General features: G+C 40.5%; 1 protein-coding gene across 4 annotated transcripts in view; it reads right to left on the bottom strand.

Annotated features, from left to right (window-relative positions):
* KLF8 (KLF transcription factor 8) overlaps positions 1-19,507 on the bottom strand; it is a 200,739-nt gene that overhangs the window by 33,734 nt on the left and 147,498 nt on the right. The window lies entirely within an intron of this gene.

The raw sequence follows: 19,507 nt of genomic DNA, 5'->3' as shown, positions 1-19,507 counted from the left end.
AATTGTATCATACACAAAATCTAACTGTGCAACTATTAAATTTGAAAATAATAATTAAGAGACTTCCCTGGAAGTCCAGTGGTTAAGACTCCATGCTTCCAATGCAGGGTGCATGGGTTCGATCCCTGGTCAGGGAACTGAGATCCTGCACGTCATGTGGCATGGCTTAAAAAAAATACTAATTAAATGATCACTTTATGCGTGCCTGTGTACTAACACACTTTAGTCGTGTCCAAGTCTTTCTGACCCTATGGACTGTAGCCCACTAGGCTCTTCTGTCCATGGGGATTCTCCAGGCAAGAATTTGGAATGGGTTGCCATGCCCTCCTCCAGGGGTTCTTCCTGACTCAGCGATCGAAACCACAACTCTCATGTCTCCTGCATTTGCAGGTGGGTTCTTTACCACTAGTGCCACCTGGGAATCTCCATTGCTTTATAAGTAATATATAAAATAACATTAAACCTCAACTTAATTACAATTTTTCTAAGAGTTCCATGAATTCAAAGGTCAAAGATATGCTCAATTAAAAAATGGGTAGAAGACTTGAATAGACATTTTTCAAAGAAGACATACAGATGGCCAATAGTCACATGAAAAGATGTTCAATATTGTTCTATACATCTGTGTCTCTTTTGCTGTCTTGCATACAGGGTTATCTTTACTGATTTACTAAATTCCATATATATGCGTTAGTATACTGTATTGGTGTTTTTCTTTCTGGCTTACTTCACTCTGTATAATAGGCTCCAGTTTCATCCACCTTATTAGAACTGATTCAAATGTAAAATAAATAAATAAATAAATAAATACCACTAGAGGGCACTAAAAAAAACAGATGTTCAATATTTTTAATTATTAGAGAAATGCAAATAAAAACGAGTTATCACCTCACATCTGTCAGAATGGATAACATCAAAAAGCCTACAAATAAAAAATGTTGGAGAGGATGTGGATAAAAGGGAAAACTTTTACACCGTTGATGGGAACATAAATTGGTGCAGCCACTATGGAAAACAGTATGGAGATTCCTCAAAAAATTAACAATAGAATTATCATATGATCTAGCAATTCCACTCCTGGGTATATATCTATAAAAAGCAATAAAAATAAAACACTGACTTGAAGAGATATGTGCGCCCCAATGTTCACAGCAGCACTATTTATAACAGCAAAAATATGGAAGTAACACAAGTGTCCACCAATAGACAAATAGATAAAGAAGATGTGGTACACACACACACACACACACATACACACAATGGAAGAGTATTCAGTCATAAAGAATGAAATTCTGTCATTTGCAGCAAGTTGGAGGGTCCTAGAGTGAAATAAGTGCAAAAGGATACTGTATGAGGGAGACTTTCAAGATGGTGGAGAAATAAGATGGGGAGATTGCCTTCACCCACCCCAAATGCCTCAAAAATTCATCTGCATGTGGAACAACTCTTACAGAACACCTGCTGAAAGCTGGCAGAAGAACCCAGATTTAAAAGGCAAGCCAATCTCCAAGGAATGAAGTAGGGCAAATGATAAAGATAAAAAAGAGACAAAGGATTTCGGGATGGGGATATGTGCCTTTGGGAGGGAGTCATGAAGGAGGAAAATTTTCTGCACACCTGGAAACACCTTTATGGGTGGGATCGGGGGGAACTTTACAACCTCCGAGAGGAACATAGCAACAGGTGCTCAGAAGGCAAAATGGAAAAAAATTCACCACGGAGATCATTGCTGAACAGCATTTCCCAGCCAAGAAGCTACTTAAACACCCACGCAGATAGTGAGGGGTAGGTGCTGAGGCTCAGGCTTCTGGGGTTGGATCCCAAGGAGAGGATGGGGGTTGACTGCCATGAAGATACTCTGAGGGGACTAGTATGACACAGCTGAGGGAGTCCAGGGAAAAGCCTGGGCCTCACAGGGAGGCAAGAGGTCATTGCTGCAAGAATACTCTTAACTCCTACATTTGTGACAGGATCCTGCATTTGTGAATTCATTAGGGGGATGAGCTAGCTATGGTCTGAGAATCCAAAGGTGGAAGAGCTGGCACAAGTGCCAGAGGTGGAAGACGGAGGCCACTATGTTCTTGACCCCAGGCTCAAGCTGGGGTCAAGCTGTGAGCATGCACGGGTCGCTACCCACATCTTCCTGGGGGCCTGAGTTGCTTGGCTCTGCTGAGGGACCCACAATGCAAGGCCAACTCCTCTGGGGAAGTACATGATCTGCCTCAGGCTGTGGAGATGTCCTGCAGGTCTTGGCCACAGCAGGCACTGCCCACACACTCCAACTGTGTCTGCTGTACCCCTTCCTCTCCCCAGCCCAACTGAGGAAGTAAGCCCTAATAAGCTTCTTCTTTCACCCCTTTTGTCTGGGCAGAGAACAGACATCAGAGGACAGGCTACAAGCAGAGGTAGGCTTAAAACAAAGGCAAAGTACCAGGGGCCACTCGGGCAAAGGAGAGAAGGGGAAAGTGCTCTGGCAGCCACAGGTGCAGCAGATTAAATCTCCCAATTAGCCTGAGACTGTGGCCTTTAGGGGCTTCCCCGTGCTCAGCAGTAAAGAAACTGTCTGCAACGCAGGAGCCACAGGAGCCACAGGTTTAATCCCTGGGTTGGAAGATCCCCTGAAGGAGGCCATGGTAACCCACTCCAGTATTCTTACCTGGAGAATGCCATGGGCCCAGGAGCCTGGAGGGCTATAGTCCACAGGGTCACAAAGAGTTGGATACGACTAAAGCAACTTAGCACACACACTTGTGGGCTTTAGGGGCAACTGTGGATTTGGGGAACAAGTAAAAGCTTGAATAGGGCAAGATCTGAGTCTGAGCTGACCCCACACTGACGACCACAGGTCCAGAGACCTTTCTAAAAATATCGGGAGGATTTTCTGAGTAGGCAAATTGACTGGAGCACTCTGTGTAGAGAAGAAAACAGAGGAGTCACAAGGACATTTTTCTTACTACCACTCTATGTTTTTTTTTCTCTATTTCCTATTGTTCTAATGTTGTTTTTTCTTTATTATTCATTTTATTTTTATTTTTTATAACCTAGTTTTTTCCTTTTCAAAAACATCTTATTTTTAAGTAAATTCACATTGTTTTTTCTATTTTTACAGTACTCTTAAGTTATATTGCACTTTTCCCATGCTTTTTATTTTATATTTTTGCTAGTCTAGTTTTTAGTATTCATTTTCACTTAGACGTTTGTTTATTGGCTTGATTGCTCTCTTCTTTTTTGATCATTTTTATCCTTTTTTCCCCTCTTTTTCCTCATTCACTTCTCTTTGTATGTATTTGAGTTTCTTTGGGTGTTCTTGGCTGTTGAGTGTTGCTTTGAGCATCAGACTTGGGGTTTTGTCTTCTATGCTGTGTGGCCTGTAATGTCTTGGTGCTAAAGTAAGTAGTCAGCCCTGAACCACTGAGATGGGAAAACCAAGTCCAGAACTTTAGACCACCAGGAAATCTTGATCCCATGAAACACTAATGGGCGAAAGCTCTCCCCAAAGCCTCTGTCTCAACACTAAGATCAAGTTCCACTCAGAAGCCAACAAGCTGCAGTACCGCATGCCTCACATCAAACTTTTAGCAAAACAGAAACACAAACCTGTTCATTAGCAGAAAAGCTACCCAAAGTCATACCAAGCCAACAGACACCCCAAAACACACTACTGGACATAGCACTGCCCTTCAGAGAGACACGATCCAGCTACATCCACCAGAATACAATATAAGTCCCTCCAACCAGGAAACCCTCACAAGGCACTAGTCCAATCCAACCCAAAGGGGGCAGATTCCATTAAGAGGAAGTATGGCTTTCTACCCTGCAGAAAGGAGACCCCAACACAGTAAACTGAAAAACTGAAAAACATGAAAAACAGAGAAACATGCAGCAGATGAATAAACATGGTAAAAAGCCACATTACCAAACAAATGAAGAGGAAATAGGCAGTCTACCTGGAAAATAATTCAGAGTAATGATAGTAAAGATTATGTGAAATGTTAGAAATAAAATGGAGGTACAGATAAAACATACTGGAGGCATAGATTGAGAAGATAAAGGAAATGTTTAACAAGGACCTAGAAGAATTAAAGAATAGACAACTAGCAATGAACAACGCAACCCATGCTTGCATGCTAGGTCACTTCAGTCATGTCTGAAATTTTTGTGACCCTATGGACTGTAGCCTGCCAGGCTCCATCTGTTCACGGGATTCTCCAGGCAAAAATACTGGAGTTGGTTGTCATGCCCTCCTCAAGGGGATCTTCCTGACACAGGGATCAAACCCATGTATATTATATCTCCTGAATTGGCAAGTGGGTTCTTTACCACTAGTGTCACCTGGAAAGCCCGAATAACACAGTAACTGGGGGTAAAAATACACTAGAGGGAACCAATAGCAGAAAAACTGAGGCAGAACAGATAAGTGAGCTGGAAGATAAAAGGGGGGAAATAACTGAAACAGAGCATAACAAAGAAAAAATAATAAAAAGAAATAGATACAGTCTCAGAGACCTCTGGGACAACATTAAGTGCATCAACATTTGGATTATAGGGGTCTCAGAAGAATTAGACAAAAAGAAAGGGTGTGAGAAAATATTTGAGGAGATTACAGTCAAAAGCATCCCTAACATGGGAGAGGAAATAGCCACCCAAGTCCAGTAACCCAAGAGAGTCCTGTACAGGATAGTTCAGCTCAGTTCAGTTCAGTCGCTCAGTCGTGTCCAACTCTTTGCGACCCCATGAGCTGCAGCACGCCAGGCCTCCCTGTCCATCACCAACTCGCGGAGTCCAACTAAACCCATGTCCATTGCCTCAGTGATGCCATCCAGCCATCTCATCCTCTGTTGTCCCCTTCTCCTCCTTCCCTCAATCTTTCCCAGCATCAGGGTCTTTTCAAATGAGTCAGCTCTTTGCATCAGGTGGTCAAAGTATTGGAGTTTCAGCTTCAACACCAGTCGTCCAAATGAACATCCAGGACTGATCTCCTTTAGGATGGACTGGTTGGATCTCCTTGCAGTCCAAGGGACTCTCAAGAGTCTTCTCCAACACCACAGTTCAAAAGCATCAATTCTTCGGCACTCAGCTTTCTTTATAGTCCAACTCTCACATAAATACATGACCATTGGAAATGCCATAGCCTTGACTAGAAGGACCTTTGTGGACAAAGTAATGTCTCTGCTTTTTAATGTGCTGTCTAAGTTGGTCATAACTTTCCTGCCAAGGAGTAAGCGTCTTTTAATTTCACGGCTGCAATCACCATCAGCAGTGATTTTGGAGTCCAGAAAAATAGAGTCAGCCACTGTTTCCACTGTTTCCCCATCTATTTGCCATGAAGTGATGGGACCAGATGCCATGATCTTAGTTTTCTAAATGTTGAGCGTTAAACCAACTTTTTCACTCTCCTCTTTCACTTTCATCAAGAGGCTCTTTAGTTCTTCACTTTCTGCCATAAGGGTGGTGTCATCTGCATATCTGAGGTTATTGATACTTCTCCTAGCAATCTTGATTCCAGCTCGTGCTTCCTCCAGCCCAGCGTTTCTCATGATGTACTCTGCATATAAGTTAAATAAGCAGGATGACAATATACAGCCTTGACGTACTCCTTTTCCTATTTGGAACCAGTCTGTTGTTCTATGTCCAGTTCTAACTGTTGCTTCCTGCATACAGGTTTCTCAGGAGGCAGGTAAGGTGGTCTGGTATTCCCATGTCTTTAAGAATTTTCAACAGTTTATTGTGATCCACATAGTCAATGGCTTTGGCATAGTCAATAAAGCAGAAATAGATGTTTTTCTGGAACTTTCTGAACTCTCTTGCTTTTTCGATGATCCAGAGGATGTTGGCAATTTGATCTCTGGTTCCTCTGCCTTCTCTAAAACCAGCTTGAACATCTGGAAGTTCATGGTTCACATATTGTTGAAGCCTGGCTCGGAGAATTTTGAGCATTACTTTACTAGCGTGTGAGATGAGTGCAATTGTGTGCTAGTTTGAGCATCCTTTGGCCTTGCCTTTCTTAGGGATTGGAATGAAAACTGACCTTTTCCAGTCCTGTGGCCACTGCTGAGTTTTCCAACTTTGCTGACATATTGAGTGCAGCACTTTCACAGCATCATCTTTCAGGATTTGAAATAGCTCAACTGGAATTCCATCACCTCCACCAGCTTTGTACAGGATAAACCCAGAAGAAATACACCAAGACACATATTAACTAAACTAACAAAAAATAAACACAAAGAACAAATATTAAAAGCAGCAAGGGAAAACTAACAAATAACACACAAAGGGATCCCTATAAGGCTAATGGCTGATCTTTCAACAGAAACTCTGCAGGGAAGAAGGGAGTGGCAGGATATACTTAAAGTGATGAAAATAAAAAAATCCACAACCAAGATTACTCTATGAAACAAGGATCTCATCCAGATTTGAAGGAGAAATCAAAAGCATTATAGACATGTAAACGTTAAGAGAATTCAGCACCACCAAACCAGCATTGCAACAAATGCTAAAGGAATGTCTCTAGATAGGAAACAAAAGAGAAAGTAAAGGCCTATGAAAACAAACCCAAAATGATAAAGTAAATGGTAATGTGATCATATTGGCTTCCCTGATAGCTAGCTCACTTGGTAAAGAATCCTCCTGCAATGCAGGAGACCCTGGTTTGATTCCTGGGCCAGGAAGCTCTGCTGGAGAAGGGATAAGCTACCCACTCCAGTATTCTTGGGCTTCCCTTGTGGCTCAGCTAGTAAAGAATCCACCTGCAGTGTGGGAGACCTGGGTTTGATCCCTGGGCTGGGAAGATCCCCTAGAGAAGGGAAAGGATACCCACTCCAGCACTCTGGCCTGGAGAATTCGATGGACTGTATAGTCAGTCCATGGGGTCGCAAAGAGTCAGATATGATTCAGTGACTTTCACTTCACTGTCAATGAGATCATGTATATCAATAATTACCTTAAATGTAAATAGACTAAATGCTCTAACTAAAAGACCCAGATTGACTGAATGGATACAGAAACAAGACCTCTATATATGCTGTCGACAAGAGACTGAGCTCAGAACTAGAGACACATACAGACTGAAAGTGAGCGGCCAGAAAAAGTTATTCCTTGCAAACAGAAATATTAAAAAATGGGAGTAGCAATAATCAGATAAAATAGACTTTAAAATAAAGGCTGCTATAAGAGACAACAAAGGACACTACATAATGATCAATCAAAGAAGAGGATAAAACAATAATACAACAATTATGAATATATATGCACCCAAGACAGGAACACCTCAATACATAAGGCAAATGATAACAACTATTAATGGGGAAATTGACAGTAACACAATGATAGTGGTGGACTTTAATACCCCACACACCAATGGACAAATCATCCAGACAGAAAATTAATAAGGAATACAAGATTTAATGATACATTATACCAGTTGGACCTAATTGATATCTACAGAGCATTTCATCCAAAAACATTAGATTTCACCTTTTCTTCAAGTGCACATGGAACATTCTCCAGGATAGATCATATCAGTTCAGTTCAGTTCAGTTGCTCAGTCGTGTCCGACTCTTTGCGACCCCATGAATCGCAGCACGCCAGGCCTCCCTGTCCATCACCAACGCCCGGAGTCTACCCAAACCCATGTCCATCAAGTTGGTGATGCCATCCAACCATCTCATCCTCTGTCCTCCCCTTCTCCTCCTGCCCCCAATCCTACCCAGCATTAGGGTCTTTTCCAATGAGTCAACACTTCACACGAGGTGGCCAAAGTATTGGAGTTTCAGCTTCAACATCAGACCTTCCAATGAACACCCAGGATTGATCTCTTTTAGGATGGATTGATTGGATCTCCTTGCAGTCCAAGGGACTCTCAAGAGTCTTCTCCAACACCACAGTTCAAAAGCATCAATTCTTTGGCGCTCACCTTTCTTCACCGTCCAACTCTCACATCCATACATGACCACTGGAAAAACCATAGCCTTGACTAGATGGACTTTTGCTGGCAAAGTAATGTCTCTGCTTTTCAATATGCTATCTAGGTTGGCCATAACCTTCCTTCCAAGGAGTAAGTGTCTTTTAATTTCATGGCTGCAATCACCATCAGCAGTGATTTTGGAGCCCCCCAAAAATAAAATCTGACACTGTTTCCACTGTTTCCCCATCTATTTCCCATGAAGTGATGGGACCAGATGCCATGATCTTAGTTTTCTGAACGTTGAGCTTTAAGCCAACTTTTTCACTCTCCTCTTTCACTTTCATCAAGAGGCTCTTTAGTTCTTCTTCACTTTCTGCCATAAGGGTGGTGTCATCTGCATATCTGAGGTTATTGATATTTCTCCCAGCAATCTTGATTCCAGCTTGTGTTTCTTCCAGCCCAGCGTTTCTCATGATGTACTCTGCACATAAGTTAAATAAGCAGGGTGACAATATACAGCCTTGACGTACTCCTTTTCCTATTTGGAACCAGTCTGTTGTTCCATGTCCAGTTCTAACTGTTGCTTCCTGACCTGCATACACGTTTCTCAGGAGACATATACTGGGTCACAAATTAAGCCTTAGTGAATTTTTTAAAAGTTGAAATCACTTTAAGCATCCTTTCTGATCACAATGCTGCAAGATTAGATATCAACTATAGGAAAAAATATAAAAAAACACAAACACATGGAAACTAAACAACATGCTTCTGAATAACCAACACTTCACTGAAGATATCAAAAAGAGAATCAAAACTAGCCTAGAAACAAATGACAATGAAAACACAACAATCCCAAACCTATGAGATTCAGTAAAAGCAGTGCTAAGAGAAAGTTCACAGCAATGTAAGCCTACCTCCTGAAACCAGAGACATCAAATAAACAACCTAGCTTTACACCTAAAGCAACTAGAATAAGGACTAAAAAATCCTACCAGGGAAGCCCCCAAAGTTAGTAGAACGAAAGAAATCATAAAGATCAGAGCAGAAATAAATGAAAAAGACTTGAAGAAGACTATAGCAAAGATCAATAAGCTAAAAGTTGTTTCTTTGAGAAGATAAACAAAGGGACAAACTATTATCCAGACTCATCAAGATAAAAAGGGATAAGACTCAAATCAATAAAATTAGAAATGAAAAAGGAGAAGTTACAACAGACAACACATGTGTTCCCCTTCCGGAACACATGTACACCCATGGTGGATTCATGTCAATGCATGGCAAAACAAATACAATATTGTAAAGTTAAAAAATAGATAAATAAACTAATTTAAAATTTTAAAAAAGTAAAAAAAAAAGAAAAACAAAAACAAAAAAACCACACTGGTTTAAAATAATACTTACAAAAACAATTTTTGAAGCATTATATATATATATATATACACACACACACGCACACATAAATGGTCTTAAACGAGAAAAGCAGAATGAAAATTCTACCGTATGAACACAACTGTGTAAACAAGCCAACAATAATAAAAAAGACTGAAGATATTGTTCCTAGAAAAAAAAAAAACAGACAACACAGAATTACAAAGGATAATAAGAGACTATTATGAGCAAATATATGTCAATAAAATTGACAACTTGGAAGAAATGAATAATTCTTTTAAAAGTATACCTTCCAAAACTGAACCAGGAAGAAATAGAAAATATGAACAGACCAATCACAAGCACAGAAATTCAAACTGTAAGCAAAAATCTTCCAACAAACAAAAACCCAGGACCAAAGGACTTCACAGGTGAATTCTACCAAAAATTTAGAGAAGAGCTAACATCTATCCTACTCAAAATCTTCCAGAATTGCAGTGGAAGAAAACTCCCAAGCTCATTCTATGAGGCCACCATCACCCTGATACCAAAACCAGACAAAGATGCCACAAGAAAAGAAAATAACAAGTCGATATCACTAATGAAGACAGATACAAAAATCTTCACCAAAATTCAAGCAAACAGAATCCAACAACACATAAAAAAGATCATACATCATGATCAAGTAGACTTTATCCCAGAGATGCAATGATTCTTCAGTATATGAAAGTCAAACAATGTGTTACACCATATTAACAAACTGAAAGATAAAAACCATATGATCATTTAAATAGATGCAGAGAAACTTTCAACAACACTCAACATGCATTTATGATAAAAAAAAAAAATACTCTCCAGAAAGTAGGCATAGAAGGAACATACCTCAACATACCTCAACAGGATAAAACCATATACCACAAACCCACAGCAAACATTGTCTTCAATCATGAAAAAATGAAAGGATTTCCTCTAAGATCAGGGACTAGACAAGGCTGCCTACTCTCACCACTATAATTCAACATAATTTTGGAAGTCCTAGCTACAGCAGTCAGAGAAGAAAAATAAAAGAAATCTATATCGGAAAAGATGAAGTAAAACTGTTACTGTTTGTAGATTATACAATTCTCTACATAAAAAATCCTTAAAATGCCACTAAAAAATTACTAGAGCTAGTCAATGAACATAGTAAAGTCACAGGGTATAAAATTACTACACAGAAATCCCTTGCATTCCTATACACTGACAATGAAAAATCAGGAAGAGAAATTAAGAAAGCAATCCCATTCACCACTGCAATGAAAAATCAGGAAGAGAAATCAAGAAAGCAATCCCATTCACCACTGCAATGAAAAGAGTAAAATGCTTTGGAATAAATTTACCTGAAGACCTGCATGGAGAAAACTATAAGACACTGATGAAAGAAATCAAAGATGATACACACAGAGAGATATACAATGTTCTTGGATTAGAAGAGTCAATAGAGTGAAAATGATTATACTACCCAAAGCAATTTGCAGGTTCAACACAATCCCTATCAAACTACCAACAGTATTTTTCATAGAACTAGAACAAGTAATTTCACAATTTGTATGGAAACCCAGAAGACCCTGAATAGCCAAAGCAATCTTCAGAAAGAAGAATGGAATTGGAGGAATCAACCTTCCTCACTTCAGACTATACTGCAAAGCTACAGTCATCAAGATAGTATGGTCTGGCTCAAAAAGTGAAATATAGATCAATGGAATAAAATAGAAAGCTCAGAGAGAAATCCATGTACCTATGACACCTTATCTTTGACAAAGAAAGCAAAAGACTGTTCCTTCAATAAGTGGTGCTGGGAAAACTGGTCAGCTATGTGCAAAAGAATGAAAGTAGAACACTTTCATTCACCATACACAAAAATAACCTCAAAATGCATTGAAGACCTAAGCATAAGACCAGAAACTATAAAACTCTTAGAAGAAAACATAGGCAGAATGCTCTCTGATATAAATCACAGCAAGATCCTCTATGACCAACTTCCTAGAGTAATGGAAATAAAAACAAAAAAGCAAATGAGACTTAATTAAAATTGAACACTCTTGCACAGGGAAGGAAATGATAAACAAGGGTGAAAGACAACCCTCAGGATGGGAGAAAATAATAGCAAATGAAACAACTAGCAAAGGATTAATCTCCCAAATATACAAGGAGCCCATGCAGCTCAATACCAGAAAAACAAACAACCCAATCAGAAAGTGGGCAAAAAAACTAAAACAGACATTTCTCCAAGGAAGAGATACAGATGGCTAATAAACACATGAAAAGATGCTCAACATCACTCTTTATAAGAGAAAGGCAAATCAAAAGTAGAATGAGGTATCACCTCACACATGCCAGAATGCTGCTGCTACTGCTGCTGCTAAGTCGCTTCAGTCGTGTCCGACTCTGTGCGACCCCATAGACGGCAGCCCACCAGGCTCCACCGTCCCTGGGATTCTCCAGGCAAGAATACTGGAGTGGGTTGCCATTTCCTTGTCCAGTGCATGAAAGGGAAAAGTGAAAGTGAAGTCGCTCTGTCGTGTCCTACTCTTAGCGACCCCATGGACTGTAGCCTACCAGGCTCCTCCGTCCATGGGATTTTCCAGGCAAGAGTACTGGAGTGGGATGCCATTGCCATCATCAAAAAAATCTATAAATAATAAATGCTGGAAAAGGTGTGAAGAAAAGCGTATGCTCTTGCCCTGTTTGTGGGAAAATAAATCTATACAGCCACTATGGAGAACAGTATGAAGTTTCCTTTAAATCCTAGGAATAAAACTATTATATGACCCAGAAACCTCACTATCGGGGATATACCCTGAGAAAACCATAACTGAAATATACACAGGTATCCCAATGTTCATCGTAGCCATATTTACAATAGCCAGGACATGGAAGAAATCTACATATCCATCAACAGATAAATGGATAAAGAAGTTGTGGTACATATATACAATGGAAAATTACTCAGCCATAAAAAGGAACACATTTGAGTCAGTTCTGATGAGGTGGATGAACCTAGTGCCTATTATATAGAGAGACTGCTGCTGCTGTCGCTAAGTTGCTTCAGTCATGTCCGACTCTGTGCAACCCCATAGACAGCAACCCACCAGGCTCCTCTGTCCCTGGGATTCTCCAGGCAAGAATACTGGAGTGGGTTGCCATTTCCTTCTCCAATGCATGCATGCATGCTAAGACGTTTCAGTTCAGTTCAGTTCAGTTCAGTCGCTCAGTCGTGTCCGACTCTCTGCGACCCCATGAATTGCAGCACGCCAGGCCTCTCTGTCCATCACCAACTCCCGGAGTCTACCCAAACCCATGTTCATCGAGTCGGTAATGCCATCCAACCATCTCATCCTCTGTCGTCCCCTTCTCCTCCCGCCCCCAATCCTACCCAGCATTAGGGTCTTTTCCAATGAGTCAACCCTTCGCATGAGGTGGCCAAAGTATTGGAGCTTCAGCTTCAACATCAGACCTTCCAATGAACACCCAGGATTGATCTCTTTTAGGATGGATTGATTGGATCTCCTTGCAGTCCAAGAAACTCTCAAGAGTCTTCTCCAACACCACAGTTCAAAAGCATCAATTCTACGGCGCTCAGCTTTCTTCACCGTCCAACTCTCACATCCATACATGACCACTGGAAAAACCATAGTCTTGACTAGACGGACTTTTGTTGGCAAAGTAATGTCTCTGCTTTTAAACATGCTATCTAGGTTGGCCATAACCTTCCTTCCAAGTAGTAAGCGTCTTTTAATTTCATGGCTGCAGTCACCATCAGCAGTGATTCTGGAGCCCAAAAAAGTAAAGTCTGACACTGTTTCCACTGTTTCCCCATAAGACGCTTCAGTCGTGTCCAACTCTTTGCGACCCTATGGACAGCAGCCCACCAGGCTCCTTTGTCCATGGGATTCTCTAGGCAAGAATACTGGAGTGGTTTGCCATTTCCTTCTCCCATATAGAGTGAAGCAAGTCAGAAAAAGAAAAACAAATATTGCATATTAATGCATATATATGGAATCTTGAAAGATGGTTTTGAGGAACCTATTAGCATTGTAGCAATGGAGATGCAGACATAAAGAACAGACTTGTGGACACAGTGAGGGAAGAAGAGGGTGGGACAAATTGAGAAAGAAGCATGGAAACATATGTATTACCATATGTAAAATAGATAGCCAGTGGGAATTTGCTGTTATGTTGCAGGAAGCTCAAACCCAGTGCTCTGAGACAACCTAGATGGGTGGAATGGATTGGGAGATGGGAGGGAGGTTCATGAGGGAGGTAGGACATATGTATACCTATGGCTGATTTATGTTGATGTATGGCAGAAACCAACAAAATATTGTAAAATATTTATCCTCCAATTAAAATTAATTAAAAAAGGAAAGATACTATATGATATCACATATATAGAATCTTAAAAAAAAATTACAGGGAAATCCCTCATGGTCCAATGGTTATGACTTGGTGGTTTCACTGCGAGTTCAATCCCTGATTGGGGAACTAGGTCCTGCAAACCATGTGGCACAGCCAACTAATAATAATAATAATAATACAGGCAAATGTTTATGCAAACCAGAAAGAGATTCACAGATATAGAAAAAAAGGGGCTATCAAAGTTGGGTAGACAAACTAGGGATAAGGGATTAAAAGACACAAGCTACTATGTATAAAATACTTAAGCAACAAGGATATATTGTACAGTACAGGGAATTATAGCTATTATAATAACTTCTAATGGAGTATAATATGTAAAAACACTGAATCACTATGCTTTACACTGCAATATATAATTTTGTAAATCAACTATACTTCCAAAAATAATCAAGGATATTGTGCACCGTGTGGTGCCATTGCCAGGCAACACCTGGACCTTGAAGAATGCTTTGGAGATGGTAGTGCTACTTAGCCAGTAGCCAGTCAACACTCCATTCTCTATCAGGATTATATTTGAGTTATGGGAGTTTTGAACTATTAGAGATGTTCAAGAATGCATCCCTTACACAAAATACAACTATTCTTTATTTTTGGACTATTAAGGGAAAGTGCAGTTCAAGGAAAACCTAGCTGAAATAACAGGTAATTGTTTTGAGGAGGGGAGTGACATGGGCAGAACTATTTCTGTGATATTTAACTCCTTAATGAAAGATAGATTGAAGAAGGAATAAGATAGGATTCAAAGAGATTAAAAAGGGAACATAAGGAAAAATTTTGGTAAGACATTTATGATACAATTGGATATATTTGAATATTGACTGGATATTGGATGATATTAAAGAATTATTGTTAATTTTTAAATGCTTGATAATGATATTATGGTTATGATATTTTAAAGTTTAGATGAGAGATAATGTGGGCCTAAATTCAGAGAATGATGAGGGGCAAGAGGCAGTGTTCTCTTATTCTGACTTCCTTTAAAATACTATCAGAACATGATGAGCATGAATAAAAGCACCAAGAAGTAGCCACATTTTTACCTATAGTATTTAGCCAGGCAGCCATCTATGGTCTCCTTCTGTTATACTATGATATTTTTCATTTCTTGATTTACAAACCCTCATCTCAACTCAGGCTTTGTTTGTGGTCCACATATTGCTTCTATCTGCTCCTCTAAGACATGTCTTCTGTAATTTGTCCCACTGTTTGACATGCTGCTAATGTAATCCATCTCTCGTGAGTGGATTTACTTCACCTAGGAAAGGTAAGCAGTAGAATCCTGTTGGTGGGAAGGGGGGGGTATGGAGAAGTCATCATAAATGGCTCTGCTGAACTTTAAAATTCCTTGTCCTCTGAATCCCTCAAATCAACTTAAGCTCCTATTTTTCCCATATGTCCCACTTGTCCCTTCACCTGACTAGCTCCCTTCCCAGATTAAAAAGGCAGAATCCCAGGAATCTCTGGGATAATGGAGATTCAATAACACTGAAAAAAGAGTTACAACAGAAAGCATACAAAATGTTAGATTGGAAATTCCCTGGTGGTTCAGTGTTTAGGACTTGTCGCTTTCACTATCAGAGCCCAGGTTCAATTCCTAGTTGGAAAACTAAGATTCTGCAAGCTGCGTTGTTCAGTCACTAAGTTGTGTCCAACTCTTTGCAACCCCATGTACTGCAGCAAACCAGGCTTCCCTGTCCTTCATTATCTCCTCGAATTTGCTCAAAGTCAGTGATGCCATTCAACCATTTTTCTTCTGTTGCCTCTTGCTCCTCCTGCCCTCAATCTTTCCCAACATCAAGGTCTTTTCCAATGAATCAGGTCTTTTCCAATGAGCTGGCTCCTTGCATCACGTGGCCAAAGTATTGGAGCTTCATCTTCAGCATCAGTCCTTTCAATGTACATTCAAGGTTGATTTCCTTTAGGATTGACCAGTTTGATCTCCCTGCTGTCCAAGGGATTCACAAGTCTTCTCCAGCACCACAGTTTGAGAGCATCAATTCTTTCGCATTTAGCCTTCTTTATACTTCAACTCTCACATCTGTGCATGGCTACTGGAAAAGCCATAGCTTTGACTGTATGGACCTTTGTTGGCAAAGGGATGTCTCTGCTTTTTAATACAGTGTCTAGTTTTGTCATAGTCTTCCTTCCAAGGAGCAACTGACTTTTAATTTCCTGGCTGCAGTCACTGTCCACAGTGATTTTGGAGCACAAGAAAATAACATCTGTCACCCTTTCTGCATTTTCCCTTTCTATTTGCCATCAAGTGATGGGACCAGATGCCATAATCTTAGGTTTTTCAATGTTGAGTTTTAGCAAGCCATAGGGCATGGCCAAAAAAAGAAAAGGCTAAGTATAATATCATTTTTCTAGAAGCATATAGATTGTGGGTATAGATATAGAAATAAACAGCCTAGCAGTATACATTAAGAGAAGATTGAGTTAACTTTTCAGGGACTTCCTGGATTCTATGCTTTAGGTCCTGAAACCTAATGAAGCTGAAGTTCTGCATGTTAAATATAAAATGGAGACTACTTTGGAAGCCTACTATATTTTGCTAAATAAATGCTATCTCCTAGACTTTGAGTGTTGCCCAGGATAATGCTATGAATTCAAGGCCTTATGCTTAGCTAGTATTAATCCACAGTTATTCACTGTATTGACAAGCACATTATTCAGGAAGATCCAAAATGGAAAGTGACTGATGAAAGCATAGAGCTTGAAGAACATATAGGCTAATCTCATTGTCTTGATGAGAGAAGAATTTGCAAGGTCCTGCTTCAACAAACCATCATGAGTTGTCCTTCTGTAAACCAAGTCTGCCCTGAGGTGTAACAATTCTTAACAAAAACCCTGTACATAATAGGGCTTCATGTATTCTTCTTTTGCTATCACCACAAGACTTCAAAAGAAATGTTGGAAGGATAGTTTGGTTTGTATTGGTATTTGTCTTTTTTTTTTTTTAATTTTTACAATGTTATGTTGGTTTCTGCCATACAACGATGTGAATCAGCAGCCATGATTATACATACATCCCCTCCCTCCTAAGTGTCTCCCCTCTTCCCCCATCCCATCTCTCCAGGTCATCACAGAATGCCAGACTGGGCTCCCTGTGCTATATAGTACTTCTGACTAGTTATTCATCTTACACAAGATAGTATATATATGTTCATGCCACTTTCTCATTCATCCCACTTTCTCCCTCCCCGACTGTGTGCACAAGCCCATTCTCTACATCTGCATCTCTATTCTTTCCCTGCAAATAGGTTCACCAATATAATTTTTCTAGATTCTACATATATGTGTTAATATACAATACTTGTTTTCTTTTTCAGATTAACTTCACTCTGAATAACAAGCTCTAGGTTCATCCACCTCACTAGGACTGACTCAAATCGATTCATTTTTATGGTTGAGTAATATTCCATTGCATATATGTACCACAACTTCTTTATCCATTCATCTGTTGATGGACATCTAGGTTGCTTCCATGGCCTGGATATTGTTAACAGTGTTGCTATGAACACTGGGGTACATGTGTCTCATTCAATTCTGGTTTTCTCAGGGTATATGCCAAGTAGTGGGATTGTTGGGTCATGTGGTAGTTTTATTCCTAGTTTTTTAAGGAAATTCCATAATGTCTGTATCAGTTTACATTCCCAACAGTGTGTAGGAGGGTTCCCTTTTTTCCAGCCCCTCTCCAGCATTTATTGTTTATAGATTTTTTGATGATGGCCTTCTGACTGGTGTGAGGTGGAACCTCATTGTAGCTTTGATTTGCATTTCTCTAATAAGGAATGATGCTGAGCATATTTTCATGTGTTTATTGGCCATCTGGATTGTTTTAATAGTAACTTCCTCAAAGTATGTCATCACATATTTCCTTCTATACATATCACTTTCAAGTGTACCTGTTATGCTTAAGTGACTCCAACCCATAGCAATTATTCTCTGGCTTGTGAATACCATATTATGCATTATACTTCCTTAAGAAAATAGACTGTGCTTGAAAACAGCTCTCAAGGTTTACCTTACTGTTTCTTGCTTTATGACCTGAAAACTTATAGGATAAGCATTCCATATCTACATATTACAATAGCAAGTGATTTTTGTGTGCACTGAGAATTCTTTTAATATAGTCAAAATGATTTTAATAAGAATTTCAATATACAGTCTGAATTCTTTCTTATTTTGAATGTAGCTACCATATGGTTTAAAAAAAACACAACTATCTGCCATATCTTCTCCTTATACACAGCATACTATACTTAAAGGTTCTGAGAAAGATTTAACATAAGAAGTGAATGTGTTTTCAGTCTCAGATTTTCAGAGATTTTTAAGACTTATCACTAAGATGACTCCCCATTCTACTTTTCACTGAATATAATGACCACAGCTTTGAAAGCTCATCTGAGAATTGATCTAAAGCTGTGTTGTCAGATTTTTCTCTTTAAATAACCTCTTTTAATCTTCAATATTGTGTGATGACCAGGTTTTAAGTATTCTGTAGTCAGTATCATACGAGGAAAGTGGGTTTCCCTCATAGCTCAGTTGGTAAAGAATCTGCCTGCAATGCAGGAGACCCGGGTTCGATTCCTGGGTTGGGACGATCCCCTGGAGAAGAAAATGGCAATCCACTCTGGTATTCTTGCCTGGAAAATCCCATGGATAGAGGAGCCTCGTGGGCTATAGTCCATGGGGTCGCAAGAGTCAGACATGACTTAGCGAATAAACCACCACCACTAGTCAGTATCACTTTTCAAAGAGAGAAAATACCCATTCACTACTTGAAAACTTCAGGCTGCAGCTTTCTAATATTTCTGAGTATATGAAAAAGGTTGTGTGTGTGTATGCTCAGTCATTTCAGTCATGTCTGACTCTTTGCGACCTCATAGACTATAGCCTGCCAGGCTCCACTATCCATGGGATTATCACAGCAAGAATACCAGAGCGGAGGGCGGGGCTAAGATGGCGGAGGAATAGGACGGGAGACCACTCTCTCCTCCACAAATTTATCGAAAGAACATCTGAACGCTGACCAAACTTCACAAAACTACTTCTGAAGGCTGGCAGAGGACGTCAGGCTTCCACAAAGACAGTGCATTATCTCCAAAAGAGGTAGGAGAAATTATAAAAGATAAAAAGAGAGACAAAAGAGTTAGGGACGGAGACCCGTCCCGGGGAGGGAGTCGTAAAAGAGGAGGAATTTCCAAGCACCAGGAAACCCTCTCACCGGCGGGTGTGGGGGAAGATTTCTTATCTCGGAGGGCAACGTAACTGGGAGGAAAAAATAAATAAAATCCACAGATTACGTGCCTAAAGCAACTCCCAGCAAAGAACCCCAGACGCTCACATCATCCGCCAACAGCAAGTGGGGGCTGAACGGAGAGGAGCGGGCGGCACTGCCTAGGGTAAGGACCGGGCCCGAGTGCCCCGAGGGCAATCTGAGGGAGCTAACGTGAGATAGTAACCTAAACTGTGGGACAGCCAGAGAGAGAGAACTATCCCGCGAAAAGCCCAACTCTAAGGCACTGCCGGCCCGCTCACAGAACAAAGGACTGAGCGATACCAGAGGAGAGCTAGCCGGCTGCGGACCGCTCCATCCCCCGCCGGACACAGCGGGCAGGCGGGGCCCGCCAGAGCCGGAAAGGGGCAAACTCGGCCCCAGAGAGGGCACCCCCTACCAAACTGCAAACAGGCTCCCAGTTTCTAAGCAAAGACTGCCTGAGATCCCGGAGGGTCGACAGCCGCTGGGAGGGTCACAGCCAGAGACCAGCTCCC

This window comes from Giraffa tippelskirchi, chromosome X (assembly GCF_054371585.1).
Source record: "Giraffa tippelskirchi isolate mGirTip1 chromosome X, T2T-mGirTip1v1.2.pri, whole genome shotgun sequence".
Taxonomy (NCBI): domain Eukaryota; kingdom Metazoa; phylum Chordata; class Mammalia; order Artiodactyla; family Giraffidae; genus Giraffa; species Giraffa tippelskirchi.
Note: the sequence above shows the minus strand (reverse complement) of the source record. Positions and strands in the feature narration are given on the sequence as shown.